This window comes from Vidua chalybeata, chromosome 28 (assembly GCF_026979565.1).
Source record: "Vidua chalybeata isolate OUT-0048 chromosome 28, bVidCha1 merged haplotype, whole genome shotgun sequence".
NCBI lineage: Eukaryota > Metazoa > Chordata > Aves > Passeriformes > Viduidae > Vidua > Vidua chalybeata.
The window spans coordinates 2,911,344-2,936,825 of NC_071557.1; the positions used below are offsets into that span (position 1 = coordinate 2,911,344).

A 25,482-nucleotide genomic window follows, 5' to 3' on the forward strand; every position below is an offset into this window, starting at 1 on the left:
CCCTGGGCAGCAATAAGAAGCCAACAGTTGACTTAGTTTCTTGTTAAGCAGGATTTGAGTGCTTAATTCTCTTATCTATGGATAAAACTTTGTTGTAAAATGCAGCGTTAGCTTTCATTCTCCCCGGCTGCACGCCGCTCTTTGGAGCCCAGCTGTGGCAGCAGGCAGCATGGGGCCAGAAACCGCGGGGGGGGGAAAACGACACGGGGGGTGCACGGGATTACAGAACTTCACTTATTTTAACATAAATTAAAAACCCTAATCTAAACCCAAACTCCAGGATGCAACATCTCCCTGCTTAATAAAATATAAAAAGAAAGCAGTGGTGTTGATTCAGTCTCTCGAGCGGTGGCCTCTTCTCCCAGCTTCTTCTGCTGCTGCAACTGCAGTGACTGCTATGCAGGTGGAGAGGGCCTGGAGATGGTACTGGGGCTGGTTCTTCTCAGGGTGTTCAGGGATAGGGAAACTAGGGAAACAACTTTATTATAAACACAGGAACTGGGGGTATAATTGGGCTGAGGTAGTTGTAAGGGAAGTATTGGTTAGGGAGAGGTAGAATCTTTTCCTTCCTTGCGGTGTCTGCAATTGGATGCAACCCCTAGGTTGGTGGGATCACAGGTTGCATCCACTGGCACCGTATCACTCCGACTCACTGACTGCTCTGCTGTGTAGGGTTTAACATGCCTCCTGGGGATCCACCTGGCTCCTGAAGGCGTGGACACGCAGGCGTATCCCCGTCCCCAAGTCAAAAGTGGAAATGGACCCCGGATTTCTTTAGAGTCTGGATCCCTCACTAACATTGGAGGCCGCTCCTCTGGCTGGAGCTCCTGATGTTGTTTGAAATGTCTCAGGGCTGGCAGTTCCGGTCTGTCAAAAGAACAGTTCAGAAAATTGATGGTAAACAATGCTTTACAGAGCCTCTCGTGCGGTGACAGCACTCACACATCCTTTCGCTGTTTTGGAGGATGTTTTTTAGCATCTGGTGGGTTCTCTCTACTATGGCCTGGCCAGTGGGGGAGTGGGGAATCCCAGTCTTATGTTGAACCCCCCAATCTTGCAGGAAGCTGCGGAACACCTTGGAAGTATAGGCTGGACCATTGTCTGTTTTAATCGTGGCTGGGACCCCTAAGGTGGCAAAGGCCTGGACAAGATGTTTCCTGACGTCTGTGGCCCTTTCCCCTATGTGTGCTGAAGCAAAAACTGCCCCCGAGAAGGTGTCCACAGTTACATGGACATTCTTGAGCTTACTGAACTCAGGGACCTTGGTGACATCCATTTGCCACACCTCACAACTGCGGAGACCTCTGGGATTTACACCTACTCCCAGTGTTGGTAAAGCTGCCTCCTGACAGCTGGAGCATGAGGCCACAATTTCCCTGGCTTGGTCACGCCGCAGATTAAACTGGCATACCAGCCCCGGGGCATTCTGATGGAACTGCTGATGGCTCAGCCTGGCCTGCTCGACTATGCTCGGCTGGCCGCCTAGTTGTACAGGGGCTGCCAAGGCGTCTGCTCTGCAGTTTCCCTCAGCAATAAAGCCTGGGAGATCCGTGTGTGATCTCACATGTACCACATAAAAGGGATGCTCACGGTTAGAAACCAGGTGTACTAATTTTGAGAGCAACCCGAAGATGACCTGATTTGGCACCTCTTTTACAACTGCATGTTCAGCTCTAGACACTGCTCCAGCTACATATGCCGAATCTGTTACCAGATTAAACAGTTGTTCAAACCTCTCAAAAGCTCTCACTACAGCATCTAACTCAGACACCTGTGGGGAACCTTCTACTACCTTAATATCTGATTCCCACACCTGAGTCTCTGGGTCCCTCCAAGTCACCACTGACTTGTGGGACTTCCCTGACCCATCCATGAATACTGTTAGTGCTCGGAGGGGTTTTTTGTTTTGTAATTCTTTAGGTAACAATTTGAATTCAGTATTGAACAAATAATGGCCAGGATGTCCGATCTTAATTTGGCCTGAGAAGCTGTCTAGAGCGAACTGTAAATTCTCATTCTGCCTTAGCAGGTGTTCAAAAGCCTCCTTGGTCATCCTCCCCATGGATGTTTTGATGGGGAGATGGATACATGTAAAGTCACAGCCAGCTAGTACTTGCAGACGAGCCCTGGCCCGTATTATGAGCTGCGCCATCAGCTCCTGTGGCCTGGTGATACTCTTGGACTGCCTGTGGCCAAGGAACACCCACTCTATTATTAAGAGGGGGTCCCGTTGACCCTTGTCCCACTGAAATATCACACCATACAAATGGGGCAACTCACCCAAGACGATGAATCGGAAAGGCAGCCCTGGTTGGCAACGGTGGGCCTGCCTGCTCGTGATGGCTTTCTGGACCTTCTCGAGCGCTGCTCTGGCCTCTCGGGTCAGGACTCTCAGGGAACCTGAACCCTCATCCCCTTCCCTTTCTGCTAACAAATCAAAGAGGGGGGATAGTTCCCCCGTAGTGAGTCCCAGCCATGGCCTGATCCAATTTAATGACCCGCACAGGCGCTGGAGATCATTCAGCGTCTTGGGGTTATCATTTATCTGTATCTGTTGGGGCCTGATCGTCCGGTTGTTAATTTCCAGGCCCAGATACTTCCAGGGTGGCAGCAACTGTACCTTTTCTTTCTGTAACTCAAATCCGGCCACCGACAAGGCCCTAACAGTGTCCTCCAGCACTACTTGCAGGATCTCGCTGTCAGGGGCACAAATCAGCACATCATCCATGTAATGATAGAAAATACAGGATGTCCACTTGGCACGCATTGGGGATAGAACCCTAGCGACATACCACTGGCATATAGTAGGGGAACATTTGAAACCCTGTGGTAATACCATCCAGTGGTAGCCCTTCATTGGGGCTTCTCTGTTGATGGAAGGCACAGAGAATGCGAAACGGGGAGCATCATGCGGATGGAGTGGGATTTGGAAGAAACAATCTTTAATGTCAATTACAGCCCAATTGTAATTCTGGGGTAGCATAGATGGAGATGGCATACCCGGTTGGAGGGAACCCATATCTTGCACTGCCTCATTAATTTTTCTCAAATAGTGGAGGAGTCGCCACTTGTCTCTCCCTGTTTTTTTATTACAAACACAGGAGAGTTCCAGGGGCTGTTTGTTTCTACAAGGTGTCCCTTTGCTAACTCCTCGTTAACCAATCTTGTGAGCGCCTGCAGCTTTTGCTTACTCAGCGGCCACTGCTCCACCCAGATGGGCTTATCTGTGAGCCATGTTACTTTCTGTGTGGGGCGCTCTTCAGTGGCCGCACCTAAAAATGCTGGGGGACCGGAAATTCCAACTTGGGTCCCCACTGCGACATGGCATCCCTCCTCCATAATGTAAATTTGCAGTTGATCACAAATGGACACACTGAGGCCAGCAGCCCATTCGGACCCTTAATTTGGACAATGTTTTTAGATTGTCTTGCTGGCTGTGGCCCGCCTAGTCCTAAGACTGGTGTGGCCACGCTTTGCAGCTCCCAGTGTGACGGCTACTTGTGTGGTGGGATGACCGTCACATCTGTCCCTGTGTCCAACATCCCCTGTAGGTTTACAGATCGCCCCTTGCATTTGAGTTTGCACCATATGAGGGGTTTTTCCTCTCCCAACTTCCCAGCATAAAACACTGAGAGTTCCAGGTCATTTCACAGAGCACGAGGAATGGGAATTACCTGTGCAATTACCTGGCCCTCAGGCAGAAAGAGGGGGGGGGGGGTGGACACAGCGTGCCGCGAGATAGAAGAGCCTTGGATTGAGGGTGGATATTACCAGAGGGACTTCTATCTCCAGTGGAGTGATTTTTGTGTCCCCAACAACGAGTTACCTGCAGTTTAAGAGATCTTCCTTTTTCCTGGTCTCACAGCGGCAGATGTGCGATAGAAGCTCTGCATCTGTTATGAAAAACTGCCAGTCCTGGGAACGGAAATGAACAGTTAGTGAGTCATAGTCGATAAGTCTCCCGGTCGTCACTAGTTGAGAAGCAGCCACTTACTGATGGTACTAGATGGTGCATTGTGGCTCCTCTTGCAGCACCACGACTTGCCTCATTTTTGTCTGAACGCGCGGCAAGTGCGCGTTCATGGGTCAGTTTTTTTGGACCGCGGTGTTCCCATCCCCCCTCCCCCCTCCTGCAGCCCTGGGCAGTGCAGTCCCTAGAAGTGGGCATTGAGCCTGGAAGTGTCCCTCCTGATGGCAATGGTAACACCAGCGTGTGGATGGCAGTCACTTCAGTGCTGGGTTCCTCGAAGGAGCAGCAGCCGAGGCGACTTGCTTGTCCTTTTTCTTTGGGGCCTCCTCCTCGTCCATCAGGTGCGCCTTCAGCGTGCATTCCTCGATGATCTGGCTGAGGGTTGGCTGTGGTGAGGCCGGTATTGACATGATGACTCTTTTGCACATGGCATTGGCATTCATGTGCACCACTTCTAGGATCATTCCTTTCCAGCGTTCAGGTACCTCTATGCATCTCTCCCCAGCTGCCCAGATCCGATCTACAAAATCTAACATAGGCTCCCGCACGGCTTGCTTGACTGCCGTGTAGGGTATCCCCAGATCCCTGGCGGGCATGCCCAGGAACGCACACTCTGCTGCACTCCTGGACATGTCCAACACATCTGTGGGAATTCCCTGAGCTTGCAGTCGCCCCTCACTCCATTCTCCCTTGCCCACAAGATGGTCTAGGGTGATTTATTCTTCCGTGAAATCCAGGCCATAAGGCCCCTCGTGGATTTCAGGAAGCAGGTCTGCTGCTAGCCTTTTCCACCTCCTCTCCCACAGGTCGTATTCAGACAGGAGAAGCAGGCAGTTAAATAGAAGTTTAGGTCAGCTAGCACTATAGTTTTAGATGTTAAAGTGGCTTTTAGAATTCCTTTAAAAAAAGGACTCTTTCTGCCAAATTTTTGCAATGTCTTGCAGACCTCTTTGACTGAATCATAGGAGAGGGGTGTCCACGTAGGGTTCTCCCCTCCCCCGGTGTAGGGGACTGGAGTGTGGATCGACTGCTTGATCTCATTGACTGGGCCCCGTTACACCCCCTCTCCCCCCTGTTCCCCCCCTCCCCCACCCTGGGTCTCGGAGGAGCGGGAGGATGTGGGGGCGGAGCGCGAGGGAAAGGACAGACAGGGCAGGGAGAATCCTCCTCCTCAGAAGGTGGGGAGAAGGCTACTGAGCCCTCCTGGCTGGGAGAGGGCGGGGCTGCTGACACGGCAGGTAGAACATGCAAGGAGGGAATGCCTATGCCTACCCGAGGAGGGACAGGGGGAGGGGTGGTACCCGATGCCTTGAGTGGGCGGTGCCCGCACCCACCAGGAAGCAGGAGGGGGTGGGGTCATAGGGAACAAAGGGAAGAAAGGGATTGTGGGAAGTGGAAGCCTTGCCATGTGGCCGCCCTCCATCTTGGGAAGACAAAGAGATCGACCACCAGACTTCGGTCTCCTCAGGGGGACAAAGGAAGGGGTTCAAAGAAACAGAACTGCACGGGGTAGCACCGAAACTGGGATTTTCAACTGGGAAAAAGGAATTGGGAAAGGGGTTTAGGGTCATGGCCTCAGTGAATCAACAGTCTCACTAAGGCGGGGACACCGGGATGGCTTGGGGGAACCAGGAGCAAGGTCCACGTTTGTGGAGCTGCCCTGCGTCTCAGATCGACAGGGTGCTCCCCCCCCGCCCACCCAGGTTAGGGGAAGAAGGGGTAGGAGAAGGGGATGGGGAAACGGATTCAGAGGGAGTAACAGATTTTCTGGATGGTTCTTTCCTTTCCCCAACCGAGTTTTGCGCGGGGTCTGATTTCACCACATCTGAGATCAACAAATGGAATTTAGGGAAGCAGTTGTCTATGGAGGGATCCCTACCGATCCCCTCTGCTAGCCTTTTTCCCACTTGCTCCCAAAATTCTGTTTTGCGCGCATCCTCGGCAGACAGACGGGGGAAAGCAAAGAACAGCCACTGGACAAATTTCTTCACTAATTTTTTTGGGTAGGGGCCCTTCACCGCAAGGATTTCCTTAACTTGGGAATAAAATTCCTTTTGTTGGGCAGATAGCACAGTCCCCATGCTTCTTCCGCCCAACCCACCTCACCCCTGGGGCAGTAAGAAAGAATAAAAAAGCAAAAAAATGCAGGCGATTCCAGCAGCTGCCATTCATGCTGCGCGCCGCACGTCCCAACCTCGGGAACACAGCAAGCCCTCCCCGTATTAGCTGGACACATTTCCACAACTAATATTTACCAGACTGAAGTCTCTGCAAAGAAAAGCTGACACCAGGGTCCAGGAATCCCGAGAAGTGTCCTTTCTGCTGCCCTCTTGGCTGCGAAAGTTTGCACTTCCTGTCCCACGCAGGGCACATTGTCTGGTCTCCCGTGGACAACAGAGACTTCACTGATGTACTTTGGAGAGCCCCTGCTCTCGCTTTCCATCCGGCACAGAGCGGTGATCCGGCGCGGACCACTGCCGCTCTGGCTTGGCGGCGGCGCTCTCCCCTTGGTGGCGGCACGCAGTCCCAGGCCAGCGGCGGCGGGTCCTGGCGCTGTTTCCGGAGCTCCGCCGTGAACCTCCGTCCACGCGATCAGCTGAGTGCTGGCCTTGGCCCCACATTGGGTGCCAATTGCAGCGTTAGCTTTCGTTCTCCCCGGCTGCACGCAGCTCTTTGGAGCCCGGCTGTGGCGTAGCTTCCATGTGCTGCCGGGGTTTGCTGCCACGGGTTCCCGGACACGGCTCCATGTCTTGAGCGCGTGGGCTGGCCAGCCTCTGTTACCATGCACTAGGGATCTGGTAAAGAGGTAAGGAATTTGTCCATTTACTCCGTGCTTGGCAGGAACAGTTTATTGGTCACGTGGCGCGGTTCGATGGACAGATGCAACCACTCCCAGCACTCTCATGGGAGAAAATGGCGCCTAGGTGCCGGCAGGGTAGGATTTTATGGAGGGGTGGGGTGAGAGGATCCATGGCCTGCCATCAAATAGGGGCGGCTGCCGTGACGGTGACGCCAGCGACAGTGACCAACCAGAGAACCCCGCAGGGGCGGGCACCGAGCCTCGGGCTGAGTGGGATCGTGTGGATTGGGGTGGCAGGCACGGGGTATCCCGGGGCCGGACGGGGGAGTGGTTACAGGAGCAGCAGAGGGGGAAGATCCGGCAGCAGGCAGCATGGGACCAGAAACTGCGGGGGGGGGGGGGGGGGAATGACACGGGGGGTGCACGGGATTACAGAACTTGACTTATTTTAACATAAATTAAAAACCCTAATCTAAACCCAAACTCCAGGATGCAACAGTAAAAGAAGAGGTCAAGGGATGCACGAGCCAGAACTTCCTATTTAATTCCATTGTAAGGTGAGCTCAGGGCTCTGTACTGGGACCAGTTCTATTTAATATTTTTATAGATGACATGGATGAGGGCATCGAGTCCTTCATTAGTAAATTTACAGACGACAGTTAGCTGGGAGCTTGTGTTGATCTATTGGAAGGAAGGAGGGCTCTGCAGAGAGACTTAGATCGGTTGGATGGATGGGCAGAGTCCAACAGCATGAAGTTTAATAAGTCTAAGTGCTGAGTTCTACATTTTGGCCACAAAAATCCCCTACAACATTACAAGCTGGGGACAGTATGGCTGGACAGTGTTCAGGCGGAAAGGGACCTGGGGGTGCTGGTCGACAGCTGGTTGAATATGAGCCAGCAATGTGCCTTGGTGGCCAAGAAAGCCAATGGCATCCTGGCCTGCATTAGGAATTGTATGACCAGCAGGAGTAGGGAGGTCATTCTTCCCCTTTACTCAGCACTGGTGAGACTGCATCTGTGTCCAGTTCTGGGCCCCTCAGTTTAGTAAGGACATTGAGATGCTTGAGCGCATCCAGAGGAGGGCAACAAGGTTGGTAAGGGGCTTGGAACACAAGCCCTGTGAGGAATGTTTGAAGGAGCTGGGGTTGTTTAGCCTGGAGAAGAGGAGGCTTAGAGGTGACCTTATTGCTCTCTACAACTTCCTGAAGGGAGGCTGTAGACAGGTGGGGGTCGGTCTCTTCCACCGGGCAGCAACTGACAGAACAAGAGGACACAGTCTCAAGTGACGTCAGGGAAGGTACAGGTTGGATATTAGGAAGAAATTTTTCACCGAAAGAATAATAAAGTACTGGAATTGTCTTCCCAGGGAGGTGGTAGAATCACCATCTCTGGATGTGTTTAAAAAAAGACTGGACATGGCACTTGGTGCTATAGTCTAGTTGAGGTGTTAGGGCATAGGGTGGTCTTGATGATCTTAGAGGTCTCTTCCAACCTCATTATTCTGTGATTCTGTAATTCTGTGATTCTGAGCTTTAATTAGAATTATGTCTGCAGAATGGCTGTGCCTAGGGGCAGGGTAGTTTTGAATCTCACTCTTAGCAAAATTACTCTCAGTGGGTTTTCAAGACATGGATGGAGAGCTGTGCTGGCAGAAATACACACCTGAAAGGTTAAACCTGTCAGAATGCAACCTGAAGCACAGAGCATTCACTCTGCCATTTATTGAGGTAAATATTTATTGGCCTCTGCAACAGGAACCTGCCCAGGGGGCTCCCAAATCCCTGCAGAAGATGTGGAAGCAGCAACAACTGCAGGAGCAGAAGCTGCCCAGATTTTCATTGGTTCCTCTCTCCATTTCAGCTCCCAGTTTACAATGTCTTGATGATAGCCCAGCCACAAACAAGCTGGCTGTTCATCCAGCGTGAAATTATTATTTGGATTTGTACCCATTATCTGAGGCAGAAAAAAACCCGCACCCTCCCTGTTTATTGTGCCAACAAAGAGCTTCCAGTAACACCAGGATGATTGGGAAAGAAAGCTGGGTCTGGCTTTGTTTTGCTAACTCTGTGTGTGGTTCTTCTCTGTGGCCTCGGGATGTGGAGATGACAGCTAGCAAACCCACTTATGGCCAGAGGGTACTCACAAGAATGGCTGCCTCCAAGTCTCTTCTGAGACTGTGTGGGATGGCAGTGATTGCAGCAGCATGGGTAGCACTGCAGGAGTAACACACGAGAAGCCAAGACACAGGAAGGAGAGAAGAACCACTTCTCTGAGTCTTCAAGGAGCTTTATTCCTGAAGAGGATCAGAAGAGAGTGACAAGTAACTGAGGGGAGACCAGCACTTTTAAAGAGCGGAGGGTAAAAGGGGTGGATACAGTTTACAACCAATGAGGGGATCTCAGAGGAGGAGTACACTACTTAACACAACCAATGGGGTCTACACAGGGGAGGGAAGAAGCCTCATAAACCAATCCTCCACCAAGGAGGGGACAATTGGCAGGGAACATTCTGGAAGGCAAGGGGTATGGAAACTCTGATTGACATGGGTAGTGGGCAGTGCAACTGGGATTGACATAACCATGTAGAGGAACAAGGGGGGAACAGGGAGATTGACACAATGATGGGCAAACAAGTGGCGGGAAAACTATGTGGTAAACAAGTCAGGAACAAACGATTAGGAGAACAAAATGGGGTACATGGGTGAAACCATTTTAACCAACTACTATAGAAAATCTAAGTTTTACATCAAAACAGCTATAAAAACACCAACCACCATATCTGTGGATCTGCTTTGCAGCTTCTTCAGGATGTTTGTTGGCCTCATTTTCTTTCAGTTAATTACTTAGGTATCACAGTCTTGCCTAAAGCATCAGATAAAAGAGTTTAGAACTCATTAACAACTAACATTCAATTGGATTGTTATTCCTTAGCAGGAAATCCAGAGGTGCTGCAGGAAAGAGCCAGTGGGGTTTTTCTATGCCTTTCAGACCTCAATATTCTATGAGGCAGCAGAAGATGCAATTCCTGCAGCCACATTCCAGCTGAAGACACAACTGGCAGGTACTTCCATGTTTTCCCATCTATCCTGAATGGATGAGGTTGGAAGGGATCCCTGGTGGTTTGTAGTGCAACCCTCTGCTCCAGATCACATTTCTCAGGTTTGTCACAGGACTGTGGCACAGGACAAAGCCTGGGTAATGACATCACACTGGTAGTGTCCACCTCAAATAAAAGAAGTCTTTAGACAAGTAAGTGACCTTTCAAAAAGTTTTTCAATTCTAGTCACTTCTATTTAATTGCTTCTTGCACACAGATGAACTTTTGGTTAATTCTTAGTCCTGATGATGGCAGTTGAATAATTGTCCCCCCTTGGTGTGTGTGTGGAGACTTCTCCTTTGAGGTTAAAGCGTATCAGTGAAGCAACTATAACCAATTCTGTTTTAGTGGCTATTTTCAATTGTAAATGTAAAAACCCTCTTCTTATATTGATAATTCACTTAATGGCAAGCCATAGGCAAACCCATTAATGCATAATGTAAATTAAAATAGCTCTTTGATGTCCTTTGTTGGAAAAGGTTGATCTAAACATGACATTTTAATCTTATTTAGAACTATGGATGCCTTGATCCTATAATTAAATCCTCTTACAACCTCATAATCCATCAGTAATCCATCTACCATTGACTTACTATTGACCAAGAAACACTGCAAAATGCCAGATGTTTGTGAAACTGCCAGAATCAGAAGGGATCATCAGCCTTTAATACAGAAATCAGGGAATCCCAGAATGGTTGGGGTGCGAAGGGATTTTAAAGCCCATCCAGTGCCACCCCCTGCCATAGGCAGGGACACCTTCCACTGTCCCAGGTTGCTCCAAGCCCCATCCGACCCAGCTTTGGACACTTCCAGGGATGGGGCAGCCACAACCTGTTCCAGTAGTTCCCCCTGGATGGTTGGGTTGTGGAACAGGTTCTTTCCTGAAGATGGAGAAACCTGGGTACAGCCCCCATCCTTCTACAGCAAAGCAGGAAGGAAAGTAAACTTCATCCCCAGTGCCACATTCTAATTTTCACAGCATGCTGTTCCTCAGGATCCTCTGGGATCTCTCCTGGTGATATGAGAAGATGCCAGAGCCCAGCTGGAGGCATTGATTCCTTTCACTCCAGTCAATAATGAGATGAGCAATGCTTGTCCATTATTTATAGGAAGGGCTTTCCCCAGAGCTCCTGTGGGACCAGCAGAGGCTTCCAAGCACTGAATGGCCGCACCTCTCCTGTGTCCCTGGGAGCTGATCAGCTCCCACCACGCTGGGAACTGGGAACAGCTGCCTGTGCTAGACCTGCAGGGGCTGGTGCCTGATAAACCAGCAGAGCCCAAATGATTCGTGTCCTCTGAGATGCTACAGAACAAGCACTGTCACCCACAGTCTTGCACCAACAAAGGGGTTTTTCAGAGGCAAAGGACATCTTCTGTCAGTACAGTGAGGCACAGATGGGCCATACTGTATCCAGGCTGGCTGTCGCTGATTGCAGTGTGTGCTGTTCTCTTTACATCCAGATAAGCTGCCTTTTGGTGGCAAATATTCCAAGCCTCTTCCAAGGCTCAGCACTTCATTCTGTGGTTTTCACAGGGGTCCAACAAGCACAAAGTTCTGAAATAAGCAGGGTCTACCCTGGCTCTGAGCACCCTGCAGAGGTGAAGGCCAGAGTGACTCTGCAGGGAGCCAGAAATTCAGAATTTACCATTGAGATGGACTGGCTCTGCATTAGATATTTTAGCAATATGTGATAAGAGCTCCTTGTTCTGGCAAGACTGAAACCTAAAGGAGAAGCCAGATGTTCATGCAGATTCCCATTATTTTTATTTTATTGTTATATTATTATAATTATTTTGTATTATTCTCACCCCAGTCTCCAGATGCTTTGCAATAGCTACATTTTGTTCATAATATTTGTACAAGTGAGAAAAAACATTGATTTAACTAAGTCACTTCCATCTGTATCTCTGTAGAGCTTCTGAAGGATATGCAATTTAACTTTTCCATCCCTTTCAGAGATGGTGCAATGTTTCTCCCTTTCTATAAATTATTTGGCAAGTCTGAATGTAATAGGAAGATGCTTTAATTATCTTCTCTGAGGCACCCTAGAGCTTGTCCTGTTCCAGAGAGATGGAGGAAGCCCATCTTTGAGAACAGTAAGAGAACCAATTAATTTGCAGTTTATATTTGTGGTTCTTTGGGAACTGCAGTGTCCGGAAAATCCAGTGCCTCATACAGAAAATTGGCAGGGAGATTTTCCTTGTTATAAATATGAAAAAATCCACTAAAGGATTCAAAACTAGTTTGTTGTCCCAGTTTTAACTCTGCACTTTGGTATGAAGCTAAAAAAAATCTGACATTGTTTAAGAGTCATGGCTTAGTTGGAGGAAGACTGAAGTTGAAAATGGAATTATTTATCTACAGACTTAAATTGGACAATATGGAGGAATCCTTCAAGTTCCAAAGGGAAAAAAATGGTAGCAATTCCCAGAAAAAAAAAAAAAAAAAAAAAAAAAAAAAAAAAAAAAAGCAAACTTTTGAGGTAGGTAGGGAAAACAGGCAGTAATCCTTTCCAATAGTGTTTGAGGAGGGATGTGCTTATGGAAAAGTTACTTCAAGGCATCACAAAAGAAAATTACAGGAGCTATTTTTCTATCTCCCATTTCAAAATCTCCACCACAGCACAACCCATTGATGTATCTGGGTGGTGAAATGCTCTCAAAATACATCTCACTGTATGGCGGCCTGGGGTCCCAGGGGTCTGTCCAGCCCCCTGGGCAGCTGCCACCATAGGTGTCCCAGATAGCGCTGTGCTAATCAGCTCAGCCTTTCTGGGTTTCCCAGGCTAGCTCCCAGCTGCAGGCTACTTAGAGAGCAACTCTGGAGTGATTTCAGCTCTAGTGAGTTCAGCTCTTAGTGATTTCAGCTCATTGCTCACTATGTGCCTCAGCAGACCCAGGGATTGAGAGAGGAGAAGGCTGTATGGAGTTCCGCAGCGGTGTCTTTATTGGCAGCTCCTGCAAAGGTTTCCAGTGACAGCTCTTCTGCCAAATTGGGCAGAGATGGGGTTTATGTAGGATACTGGGGTGTTGGAAATTGTCCAATGGCCAGGTTTGAGGAGAATACGACCTATAGCCTTACAGAGAGATAACAAGGGTCTGAGGGCAGAAGACGGGCTGCTTTGGTCCACTCATCATGACTATGCATCTCTTATCTTAGGCGAGTGACCGCCATAGAGGCCTTGCAGGGCCTCTGCCTGCTACAACTCCACTTTCTGTATTTAGTAAAAAGGCGTGTCCTATAGTTCTTTTGAAACAGTGGACAAGGCATGAGAACATATTCAACACAATGACAATTACAATGAAAATCCACAGAATTCCCTTAACCAACGATGCAACCCATCCCATTAATCCCCATTGACTGAAAAGGTCATTGACCCAGTCTGGGTTGCTTTCTACTTTTAAGTCCTTCACAAGTTCCTTCAGTTTCTGGATGTTTGCGTGGATGGATTCCAAGCGTGAAGAGAGATTGAAGCAACACATCCCTTCAAAGTCTTGGCAGCCATGTCCGTGGGCTAGCAGTAGGAAGTCAATTGCTGCTCAATTTTGAAGTGATGCATGTCTCGTGGTTTCTTCTTCCTTTAAAAGATCGCTTAGGGTGGCAGAGGTAGCGTTGGCTTGCTTGCTGAACCAGCACCCTAAGTGATTTATTTCACCAAGAGCTTTAGCAGCAGCTACCCCAGGGTAGGAGAAGGGAGACTGCAATCTTTTTTGCTTTGTTCCAATCGTATAATTTTGGATCACAATTTTCATCAAATTCTGCGTAGGATCTTTTGTGGTGTTTTAATTCGCTTTCTTTTTTCCAATTATGTAACAAGGTAATATTTGGAGTGAGGGTGGAAAGTTTTCCAAGGCTACAGTGACCTCCCTGGAGGTGGGAGGGGATCCCAGCCCATACTCTGTCACCACAGATGAGAAATGTTCCTTTGGGTAATACTTTGGGGTGGAGAGAGGATACAGAGATCACCTGAGCAGTGTAATTGCGCCAATCCAGATAGTTATAGGCTTTGTTGATGTGTGATACATCCTCTCTGTATGTGTTTTTTGTCTGGTCAATTTCTGGTCAATTGTTCTTTGGACATCTAAAGTAAAATTTGACACAGTATGTTGCCTTGGAGGACCCCAACAGGTCCAATTCTTGGGGTTCCTCTTGAGCATTGGGCAACATTTTTGTCCACTCATTCCAAGTATTTACCATGTTGGGGCTCCTACCTGTGGTGCAGAGGAGCTCTGAATTATAGACGGGCCAATCGTCTGCTACAAATGGAATCCCTATTAAACATGTGGAAAGTGGGTTATCAATGCTTCCCATGGATAAGCACATGTTATCCTGTTTTAATGTTTTCGCTAAGGTTACCCAAACATTGTGGCTAGGCTGTGGGCTAATCCAGCCGAAGGCATATGGTATGGTGATAAGCATCCAGGCAGCAGTGAGGACAGCACCAACGGAGATAATTTTCATCTTTGGACAAGGATGGGGCTTCTAATAGGGAATATAAGCAACATTTGTTATCTTTATGGTGGTAGGAGAGGGTTTTCTCCCTTATTCCTTTCCTCCTTTCCTTTCCCCCCCCCGCCTTTTTTTTTTTTTTTTTTTTTTCCTCTCTCTATAAGCTAAGGATGGGGGAGTGGGTATAAGGTTAGAGGTTTTTGGTAAAAGTTAAGAAGGGAAAGCAATAGGGTTTTTAGGGTAAACAAGGGATAATAACATGTCATTCAGAAAACAGTTTCTGTTCAGGCTGTGTCTGGCTTATGGCTTAACTGCTAGAGCAGAATGTTGTTCCACTTTCTGTTTTGTCTGCTGTCGCGTGATGGGACGGTCTTTTCTTCTGTATGTGGACATTCGGCGACGTCTTTGTCTCCAGGCAGAACTGCCAGTGTATAGAAAATGTGGAAGAGCTGCAGGGAAAGATTGAGTATGTTCAAACAGGGAGAAAAATGAGACAATTCTTTTTTCCCCCTACTCCACCAAACAAAGGTCACTCACCCATTCTGATCCAGCTTCCCATTTTGCTCTTAGACTGCAGCGTGTTCCTCCTCTGGCCTCCAACCCACCTCCAACCCCTTCTAGAGAGGCCTAATTTGGTTTTTTGCAGTCTGACCCAAAACAAGCGAAGTTAAAATATTTTCCCTTTGACTTCGGTAAGTGCTCCATAAGATCCTTCAAACCCAGCCTGGCTCGCAGTCCTGCTGCATTGATGGAAATTCATAGACTGCAGTGGAGTTGAGATAATGATGCTGTTCTAGAATAAGAACTAAATCAAGGCATCAGTGATGAAACTGAAAAAATAAACTTTGGTTTCAAAGTCCACTTCAGTCAGAGGTTGTGCAAACATTCTCACAAAAAGCAAAGCATGAAGGGAACAAGGAAAATAAACTCTCTAGCAGTTATTCCAGCAGTTTCAGACACTGGGTCCTGTGATTCCATGAATGACAGAGAGCTGAAAATATTTACTCATCTTGTTTTGAAGTATTTAGTTATGTTCAACTGTGATTTAAAGAGAACATGCTGGCATGTAATTTCTCATGGAGAGAAAAATCTACTCTTTATGTCACCAGCAGGTATTTTATTTTTACTTCCCTGAACCCCATGTCAGCAGCACAAAGGCATTTCTGATCCATAGAAATTCCCAGGAGGAGTTAGTGACACAAACAGCGGGAGTCTGGGCAGCAGCAGGAGCAGGGGAGCAGCATGCTCTTCCCACGTTCCATTGGTGGCTCTGATGACAAGTCTTTGGCATCCTGGAACACTCACTGGAGCCAAGAGACCATGGGCAAACTTCACTGTTTCTATTTCTGTGAGGTATAGTTTTTTGGGGCTTTTTTTTTTTTTTTTTAAAACAATTTTGTGCTCCTTTTTCTGATGGAGCAAAGCTTTGGCTTTTTTGTAGTCAGATATTCCTTGTCTGTTTTCTGGCACCTGACATGGCTCAGGCAGATCCAAGTGCTTACAATGCGAGCTCCATTATTTACCATAAAATAGGAGGAAAAGCACATGTGACATCCCCGTTCCCATGGCTGTTCTGGCATCAAGGGTACCACAGACAGATTATCAGCCCTCCTGACTGCCTGCAGTAAAGTTCTCAAGAATTACCTTCTCCAATAAATTATTGAAATGTGAATTTTATTTGCTAAAATCTCAGAATGCCTTGGCATTGCAATATAAAATTTAATAGTAATTCCTTGTACTTTCTGTTCTGTGGATGAGAGATGCTTTGTAAATATTAAAGGACATTTATTTCCAAAGATCTCCATGTGATGAGTGCATGGCACCTCTCAGGCTGGAGGGCACTAGATGCACATTTCTTTTCCTTCTGTGGCAAATATATTTTCAGATTCCCCTTACCTTTGTTTGAAAGACAGGTGTCTGCCAAGGAAGGCAGGAACCTCCCCCGGAATGGAAAATGTGACCCCCTTCCCTCTAAATTACTGTACCTCTGAAATTAAGGGGCTTTCAGGCAAAGATATGGGAAAAGGAATAAGAGTTCTTTACTAATACATATATGTATAACAAGGCAAAAACCCAACAACTGCGGTATTAACAACAAACAGAGCACACACCCAGTACCAGCCCCCTGCCGGCTGCAGGCACTTGCCCTTTGGTGCAGTTCCGGGCGCAGCTGCCAGGGGCACTGGCGGCTCCCGGCCAGCTGGGGCAGCTGCCGTGATTCCCCCGCGAATGCAGAGGGCGCTGTGCACGAGCTTGGCCGCCTCTTTGCACGTGGGTAATGGTGGGCGAGACTGCGGGAGAGATGGAGAACGGGCTTCCTTTACAAACCCACCCGGGCAGCTGATGCCGGTGCCCCTCTGGATGGTGAGATGGGCTGTATCAGGAATGTCAGAGCAGCGACTGGAACAGAGCAGAGGCAGGCACATCCAGGACAGCAAAGTAAGTGTAGCAAGGACTCCAGAGCTGTGCCAGGAGCTGCTGGGACTCCGGCAGACACAGGGTATGGAGTTAAAGTGTAGCAAAAAGCTCTGAAGCAGCAGCAGAAAACAGTGGGGCTGGATGGGGGTTGGTGCCTTTGAACAGCCCAGGAGCAAGGCTGTTCCTGGGGCAGGCTGCTGCTCAGAGGGGAACACTCCAGGCGCAGCACATGCTGGCCTTGGGCTCCCGAGCAGCCAAGCAGCATGGAAGCAAGCTGGCAAGCCCCGGTCACGGTGCCAAAGGTAAAGGAAAAGAAAGACACAGGCAAAATCCATAGGACAACAGTATTTCTGTCAGACTCCCATGTTGCATGGCTCTTGACTCGATCACCCACAGGAAGGAAGTGCCAGCCCCTGGCCTCCAACCCTTGCAGGGTCCTGGGCTGCCCCTCACCCATCACGATACTCCTGGCGCCAGGGGAGGCAGTGACCATTCCGGGCACAAAACCAAAACGAAAAAATGGACATGGGGATATAAACCATTACCAAAGCACCCTGTTCCTGATTTCACAATTGTCACCATTTCCATGACATCTTTCAGTTATTTTGGTCCATCTGATTGTGTGTCCATGATTTAAATGTGATTTTGGACAAGGGCCTGGAGTGATGATGGGGCAAGGTGGAATGATTTTTTACTGCCAGAGGGCAGGATTAGAGGGGATATTGCAAAGAAATTCCTCCCTGTGAGGGTGGTGAGGGGCTGGGATGGAATTCCCAGAGCAGCTGTGGCTGCCCCTGGATCCCTGAAGTGTCCAAGGCCTTGTTGGATGGGGCTCGGAGCACCCTGGGATAGAGGAAGTTGACCTGACCCTGCCCAAGAGATGGAACTGGATGGGCTTAAATTACCTCCAGCTCAAACTATTCCCTGATTTTATGGTGGATGCACCAAATCTGGAGTTATCCTGCTGTGGGGAAAGCATTTTCTGTCCAAGGGGAAGGGATGACAGGCAGGAGATATCCCATCCCAAGCAGGAGCAAAAACAGCACAGGGGGAACAACCAGGCACCTAAAGTCTGGTTTATGTTTAGACGCTTCAGTGGCAACAAAGAGATGAAGACTTCTAAAGATACAGAGCAGGGATTTTGAAGAGCATCTTCACATAAAAGGTGCCAAATTCCTGTATCAAGGTATCAAACTGAAAGATGTTGCTAATGTCTTTAAAAATAATTAGATGAATGAAGGTATGGGTGTTAACGTCTTTGAAATGGGTCTTAATGGCTCTACTGGTTTTGGGCAACAGGTTCATTGCAGAGCCCGGACGGCTTGACTCCCGAAACAGTCAAGGGTCTGCACAAGGCTCAGCTTTGGGGTAAACCAGTAGGTTCAAGGGGGGATATGGGGTGAGCGGTTTGGGAAGGCTCCACCTTCCCAGTACCTCAGCTAGTGGGGAAAGGAAGAGGGCAACATGCGGCTGGGAATTTAGGATGAAAGGGAAGCTGCGCCCCCCTAAACCTTGGGAGAGAAAACCCTGCTGTGGGAGGGGTTCCTGCTCTCCCTTGGGAGGCAGCAACAGTTTAGAAAAGGTTGCCAATCAACTGCTGCTCTCCGCCCCAGAAGAGCTGTCCATCAATGCTTGGTACTCTCCCCAGTTCCAGAAAGTTCAGTTATTCTGTTATCCCCATTGGCCCCTGTTAGAATACCACTCCTCCTCTGTACCCCGATTGGTTCTCTGTATGTCACCCCACTCTGTTTCCTCCCCTTTACCCGTTGCCCATTGGTTGTTTTGTACCCTAACCACGCCTACTCCTTTGCCCTTAATACCCAGCCCCGCCTTCCCTCGGGGCTCCTGGAGTTTGCTCCCTCCTAGAGCGCTTGTGTCCCTCGTCTCCTCCTCCTGTTCCTGCGACTCTCCTGAAATAAAGCCTCTAGGAATACAGCTACCCCAGAGTCCTCCCATCCTTCTGGTGGAGCTATCGGGGTCCCGCCACCTCCTCCCCGTGGACTGGTCAGCCAAGGGTTTTCCCCCGGACTGGCTGGGCACCCGGGTGAAGCCCGGAGGATTTATAATTTAATACACCCTGCGGGCGTGGACCCAGTGGACTCTCTCCCTTTATTTGAATGAAGTTGAAGGACTGCTCTGTTTCCTTTTTTGGACATAAGCCTCTGGCATTTCTGGATTTTCCTGACAAAACTGTTCTACTTAACTCTTCTTTTTCATCCCCAGGTTCCAAATATATCCCCTGCTCTATTTACCTGACTACTTTTAGTGATGGTGTTGATATCCTTGAGGATGTGGGTCATCCAGGCAACAGGAACAACCCAGGCAGATCTTGAAGCTGAAATATGGGATAGAAACAGTATCTTAAAAGGAAGAAATCTTAAAAGGAAGAAATAGTAATACATAGTAATAAATAGTTCAGTAAGTAGGTTGCGAACAGCCAATGGCCAGGGATTGTTAAATTGTTGGATAAACCTTGACTTAGTCAAGGATGGGCTCTGAACATAGAAATTCAAAGTAGGTGCAATTCTTAAAAATCTAAGCCCATGCTGAATCATTTGAGAAGACCTGAGGGAGCTGCATGGACCCACAATCTGCACACCCAGTGCTCCAAGAGCCTTTTCCACATTATGCTGCTGGATAAAGGAAGAACATGAAGACTTAAGGATTTATCTGTTTTGTCAACAGAGGACTGACAGAAACACTAAGAACAAGTTAAACCAACATGTTGTGGCAGGACATCTACACACACACACACACACACACACACACACACACACACACCACCCCACCACCCCCTCCCCAGATAACCTGGGGTAAGAGGTCTAGCAAGGTCTCATCTCTGGTGCCAAAAGGGCTCAGGTCTCAGCTGAGAATCAAGATCTTAGTCTGTAGAGCAGATCTGGGAAAAGATAAAGGAAATTTTCTTGACTAAGAGACACTGTTTTACAAACTATGAAAGACACACGACTTGTCACAGAAGCAGAAGCCTTCTACACACACACACCCTGAAAGTGTGAGAAACCTCTGGAGTCTGGACGCAGGTTCCATGGTTACTTCTGTGGGGATTGAGGGAAAGGATCTCGATGTGTACCCCACCAACTACTGGACAGTAAGATACATTGAATCCTAAGTTATATTATTTCTTCACTAGCTGTAACATTAACAGGTAACTTTAACCTCACGCTATATATACTTACTAGTACTTTCTCTTTTTGTCCTTTTTCCTGTGTAGTATTAGTTCATTTTAAGTCTTATGTCTGTTAGTTTTCTGTCTATTAAATAAATAATTCAGTCTATAAGAGACCATACCCGCCATTATTAAAGAACTGGTGAATGAGAGTGGGTTTTGGCAGACTGGCCACCTCAATAAAGCTATTACTTGCTGCCAGAGGCCTGGGCAAAAGGCAAGGGTTTATCTAAACCCCACATCCATTCATAACAGATGGATATGTACCATAAGAAATGGTACCTATATACCTAGGCATAATTTTTTCCCTGTGATAAGATTTCCCTGTTCATTTCCAGGTAATTTGAGCAATAAGACTCTTGAATCCCTTGGGAATTCATGTGGGAAATGGATTTATAGAGAATTCTCAAAGCTTGACAGAACACTCACATAGTATGCATCTGTATGCAAACTCTGAGATAAGAATTTGTCTAACCATTCAGAGTCCATCCACAAACAACTTCAAAAACGGAGAGATTTAACAAATCAAATTAAAATAGATGATAGATCATGGTTAGACAACTTGTTTGAAGAATAGAGTTTTGCACCTTGACTAAAAGAGCTTTACAAAATATGTTTCCATGCATTGATTGTTATAGTGACAATGTTAGTGATAATACCTTGTGTACTTCACTGTGCATGACAAACGATGGACAAGACCATCGAAGAAGTTTTTTCTGTTCAAGAGAGAGAGGGAAATGTGGGAAATGGATTTGTAGAGAATTCTCAAGGCCTGATGGAAGGCTCACATAGTCTGCATCTGTATGCAAACTTTGAGATAAAAAATGCTGACTTAGAAACGCCATGGAATGGACAGACATTGCTGAGAGAGAAATGGAGCTAGAAACAAGTTTCAAAAGATGGCCTTGCAAATAAGACTAGATACTTTAGAGAAATAGAACTATAGATACATTGTAGTAGGACCCACGAAAGGTAATTTTATATGATTGGCTTTAAAGCATTTACAGCATAGTGTAGCAAATGCTTATAGGCCAAGAAACATTTATAATGTATTGTAATTAGGAAATATTTAGCTTCTGATTATGATGGCGTGAATTATAACATCTGTATTGTCTCACCCTTCACATGAGACTGAAAATAGAAGAAAAGTTTTTAAAACACCTCTCAGTTGCCCCATCTCTGGGTAAGAAAAGGGCATAATCCAGCAATTGTGAATACAGGGGATGTGACCACAAATTCATTTTCTTAGGATAGAAGAGTTTTGGTATTCCTTGAATGGGTGTACAAATGTCCTTGTCTGTACAGCAGATTTTTTGTAGCAGGGATTTAATATTGGACCTCTTAATATGAAGAACAAGATTTTATGTTTACAGTAAAGACATTCTACAGCATCTCAAAAATTTCAGTCACTAGAGGGCAACAGAATCACTAGAGGGTAACCTGCTCCTAACTTAGCATTAGTAGAAAATGTTCTTATCTTTATATTAACAGAGCAATTCCAATGACAATGATTGAGCCAGTCTGTTCAGCCCTGACAGTGAGAAATCTCTCCTCTGCCTCCAAGGGCAATTAGGGTAATTATACACATGTCAATTAAATGAGAGAAAGAATAAATCAGTGTCAGTACCCTAAACCACAGCACATTTCTTCCATCATCATGAGGCAACTTTTTGTATCAACATCCTTTGCATTTATTGGTATCTTTTAGTCCTCAAATCTCCTGCTTTGACCATAGAGGGTTCAAATTCTTGGTTTTGAAAGAAAACACCCTGATTTTTCATCAAGAGCTGTGAGAGCTTGTTCATGGCCTGCCCATGTGCCCCTTCATGCCAGAAAACACATTTTCTAGGATCTTCTTAAAAACTGTATCCTAAACTAGGGGTTAGGATAAATAAATCCACAATTTTCTCATATATCTCTCTTTCTGTTTGTACTGTTCTGGTAGGTGTGAGGAAGTGTTGGCAGGGTTTGGAGGCTACAAAGGCTCTCAGTACCTGAAAATGAGGTACAGTGTGGAATTCACCGGTCTTAAAACCCTGAGATGGTGACACTGAGAACATTTTACCAAACAAGTCAGTCACAGCTCAGAGACCTCCAAGGAGCCAAACATGAGTATATACTCCAAATCTATGCAAACAGGAAAGGATTCTTTTTTCTTTATTATTAATTCTTTTACTCAGTACCCGAGTGTGTGACATATCCTACTCTTTAATGTCTGTATGTCTCAAATTCAAAATGAGTGAATGAAACCCTTTTCTGTCTGGTGTGTTGTGGAAACCCCTTTGAATGTGACACACAAACCTGGTTCTTACTGGGCTGAGCCTCAGACTTGAGAGAATCTCAAGAAATTTGCTAAAATAAATCAGGACTCTTCAGAATTGCTGGAAAAGCAACCTTGCTTAAGGAAACAAAAGAAATACAGAATTTAGCAGGAAAAAAAAGAGGACAGATTCTAATGAACCTGGATTTATTGAAATGTATGCATTTGATTTCAGTGGGAGCGGCAGTTGGCTCAGAATAGACCTGATTAATTAACAATAATAATATTTTGGCAGACTCCTCTAAAGTCCCAGAGGAGCAGTCCATGCAATTACCACTGCAAAATCCTGATAAATACATGGCTGCATTTGCTCTATTAAATAAAAAGGCTGTAGAGAGCTAATGGATTGGGGGGGGGGGGCGCTTTATGCAGAAGACGGCTCATGGTTAAGCACTAGAGTGCCATGGACAAAGAATGTGAGTTCACAGAAGTCTATGGCAAAATTCCAACCATTTCTGTAGAATGCAGTTTCATTTCAGATGGTCAGCGAAGGTGGGAACTTTTGCCCAGTGGCAGCTTTGTGCCAGCACCTGATCAGGAAACACTTCTGTTACATCTTGTGCCAGCCTTCAGCTGGAAGCACCTGCGGCCTTGAGAAGTGAATCTGCAAATCCCTCCTGCCTTGGATTCTGATTGAAATTCTGTGAGTGCTTTAACTTGCAGCCTGGAGAAACAACAAAGTAAAAGAGAAAACAAACCTGAGTAATGGAATTGAAGTGATGGAAGAGGAGAAAACTTCTGATTATTTTAAGGAAGTTATTGGTTTCTTTTTTTTTCAACAGGCTAAGGGTTAGTCACTGGCACTACTAACCACAGGTGGAAAACATAAATTATTACAAGACTTCTTAATAATAGAAACCATTTCTAGGCTTGTGTCGTGGTTTAAGATGGCTTGGATTTTTAGTTAAGGAGAAATCTGTCAACCACAGAAGTGATTCTCTTAGACAAACTGCTAACAGTTCCTCCAGACCCAACAGAACAAATCAGCTGGCTAGTTTTGAATGTTGACACACTGTTAAACCACTTAAGAAAGCTGAACACGCCTCTGTGAAATAACATTTAAAGACAAAGAAAGTCTGGGAAAAACCCTCTTGCTTCTGGCTATTGAACAGGTAAGTGGGAGCCCAAGCAACCCAGGTGTAGCTGGGCCAGGCCCCACTCCACCACACAGCTCGCATGCCTGGTGGGGCCGCCCGGGCCCTGACCCCTGTGGGCCGGCCAGCTTGGCCTGCGGCGCGGCTCGGCTGAGATTCAACCGCAGCTCAGCCGGCGGGCTGGGCCGGGCCGGCTCCGCTGGAGCTTTGGCCAGGGCCGAGCTGCCCCATCCCACCCCCTGCTCCAGCAGTGGGCCGCCGAGCCATCCTTCCAGGACTATCCTCAGGCGCCGTGAGAAATCATGTGGCTGAGAACAGAGGTGGCCCTGCAGCCCCTCACAGAAAAGCAGCCCCGCAGCTGGAATTGAATGTGGTAGGGGCTGGAAAACAGCCATGCAACCAGACTGACTGCTGCCCGGCAGAGATCACATGACTATCTTCAGGCCCAGGCAAGATATTAACTCTTTTAGTCTACAGACATTAATCCTCTCTCAAGTAAGAGAGGAGGAAAGGGTGAAGACACGTAAAGAAAACAACATGGAGACACCGAGGTCAATGAAGGAGTCAAATTCTAGATGGGAGGAGACTGAGGAGATGCTTTAGCCTTGGGCTGAAATTCTTTTGTAAAGCCATGGTGATGGACTATGATACCCTAAAATATCCCTGTAATTCATGAAAAGCATGGGAGGATGGTGCGTTCAAACTGTAGACATGAGCAAAGGCATCTGTGCTGAAGCAAGCAAGTGCTGAAGTAGCTGTGATCTGTAATGAACAGTTTCCACGTGTTCCCCAGAGACGTGGGCAGGGCCTTCCTAGTTCCCATGGCAACACTAAAAGAAACTACTAACTCTAGCTAAGTACCGATATTGAAATGCTAATTACTCTGTTTGTTTTCTCTAAACTACCTGGAGATAACTGGCCTCCCACCCCTCCATGCTGCCATTCTGGGACTAACATGCAAATAAAAACCCCTTAGGATAATGGGAGTATTTTTAGGAGATAAAAAGGAATATAAATCAAAAACTGAACACAGTAGAGGAGTCTAGACAAATGCCCTAGCTGAGGAAGAGGGAAACACATCCCCTGATTGACTTTTACCCATTGCCATCACCTAAGAAAGAATAGACTATATTAGGCTCTGAGAAGCAGGGAGACACAGAGACAGAGAGCCCTGGTGCTGCCACCACGGAAGGAGCGGGGACAGCTGTTGTTCTGGACTTCAGCAACAGACTCTGCACACCACGCCTCCTCATCCTTGGGCCACCGGTGTGCCACAAGGAAAGAAGAAAGGAGAGCTGCTGCTCTGGACTCCAGTGACAGACTCTGCACGCCTCCTTCCTTTCGGCTGCCTTGGGAAAGCTACGACCGTGGGGGCGAGCTCTGCATTGAGCCCCCTGCCCAGCTGATCTTTCTAATAAAGAGCTGAACATTAATAAAGGCATTAGTTCTGTTCATTTCATGGTCCAATGAGAAGCTTTAACACAGAGACATAGGAGTCATGAAGACTCTTTGCCCCCAGAGATGAAGATAATCTCAGAGATAGATGAAGACAACCTTTGCTTCTGAACAGCTCATCCTTAAACTTGTACCCCATTAGCCAAAGATTGAGCCCTCATAAACAATTATAGGAAAAGGTGTTAGTCGAGGGGAGGGACTTTCACATGGCAATCAGATTTCCATCTCCCGGGTGGCTGATTCGCTGTGACATTGAAGCCACACGCGAACTGTTTCTTGTGGAAAAGTCTCCATGGCATGGCAAGACAGATTCTTCTCCCTAAGTGAACTGAAGAGAGATTATTTTAGAGGTAGTAAACTAGCTGAAAATCCCAGATTTTGTCACTTTACGTTGTCAGTGGGAAAAGAAAGAGGAGGTGGGGGGAGGAGAAGTGTTCTGAAAGCTTATTTCATTCCTATTATTCTCCTTTTAGTTCTGCTAATAAAATTTTCTTTATACACTTTAAAGTTTTGAGCCTGCTTTTGCTGTTCTCCTAATCCTATCTCAAGCAGAAAAGGGGTAAATAATTTTAGTGAGTGCACTGGCCTTTGGCCAGTGCTCAACCCACCATAGTTTGGAAGTCTATTTAGGAGTAGCTGATTAAGCATGTATCTTGTGATCTGTGCTCCCTAACATGAACATAATGCTGT

At 47.1% G+C, this 25,482-nt stretch overlaps 1 long non-coding RNA gene across 1 annotated transcript; it reads right to left on the bottom strand.

Annotated features, from left to right (window-relative positions):
• Positions 1-12,792: 12,792 nt before the first annotated feature.
• Positions 12,793-15,052, bottom strand: LOC128801002 (uncharacterized). The gene is made up of 2 exons (XR_008435109.1): positions 14,856-15,052; positions 12,793-14,767 (listed from the first exon to the last, which is right to left on the bottom strand). It is a non-coding gene; the product is annotated as an uncharacterized LOC128801002 (long non-coding RNA).
• Positions 15,053-25,482: the final 10,430 nt, after the last annotated feature.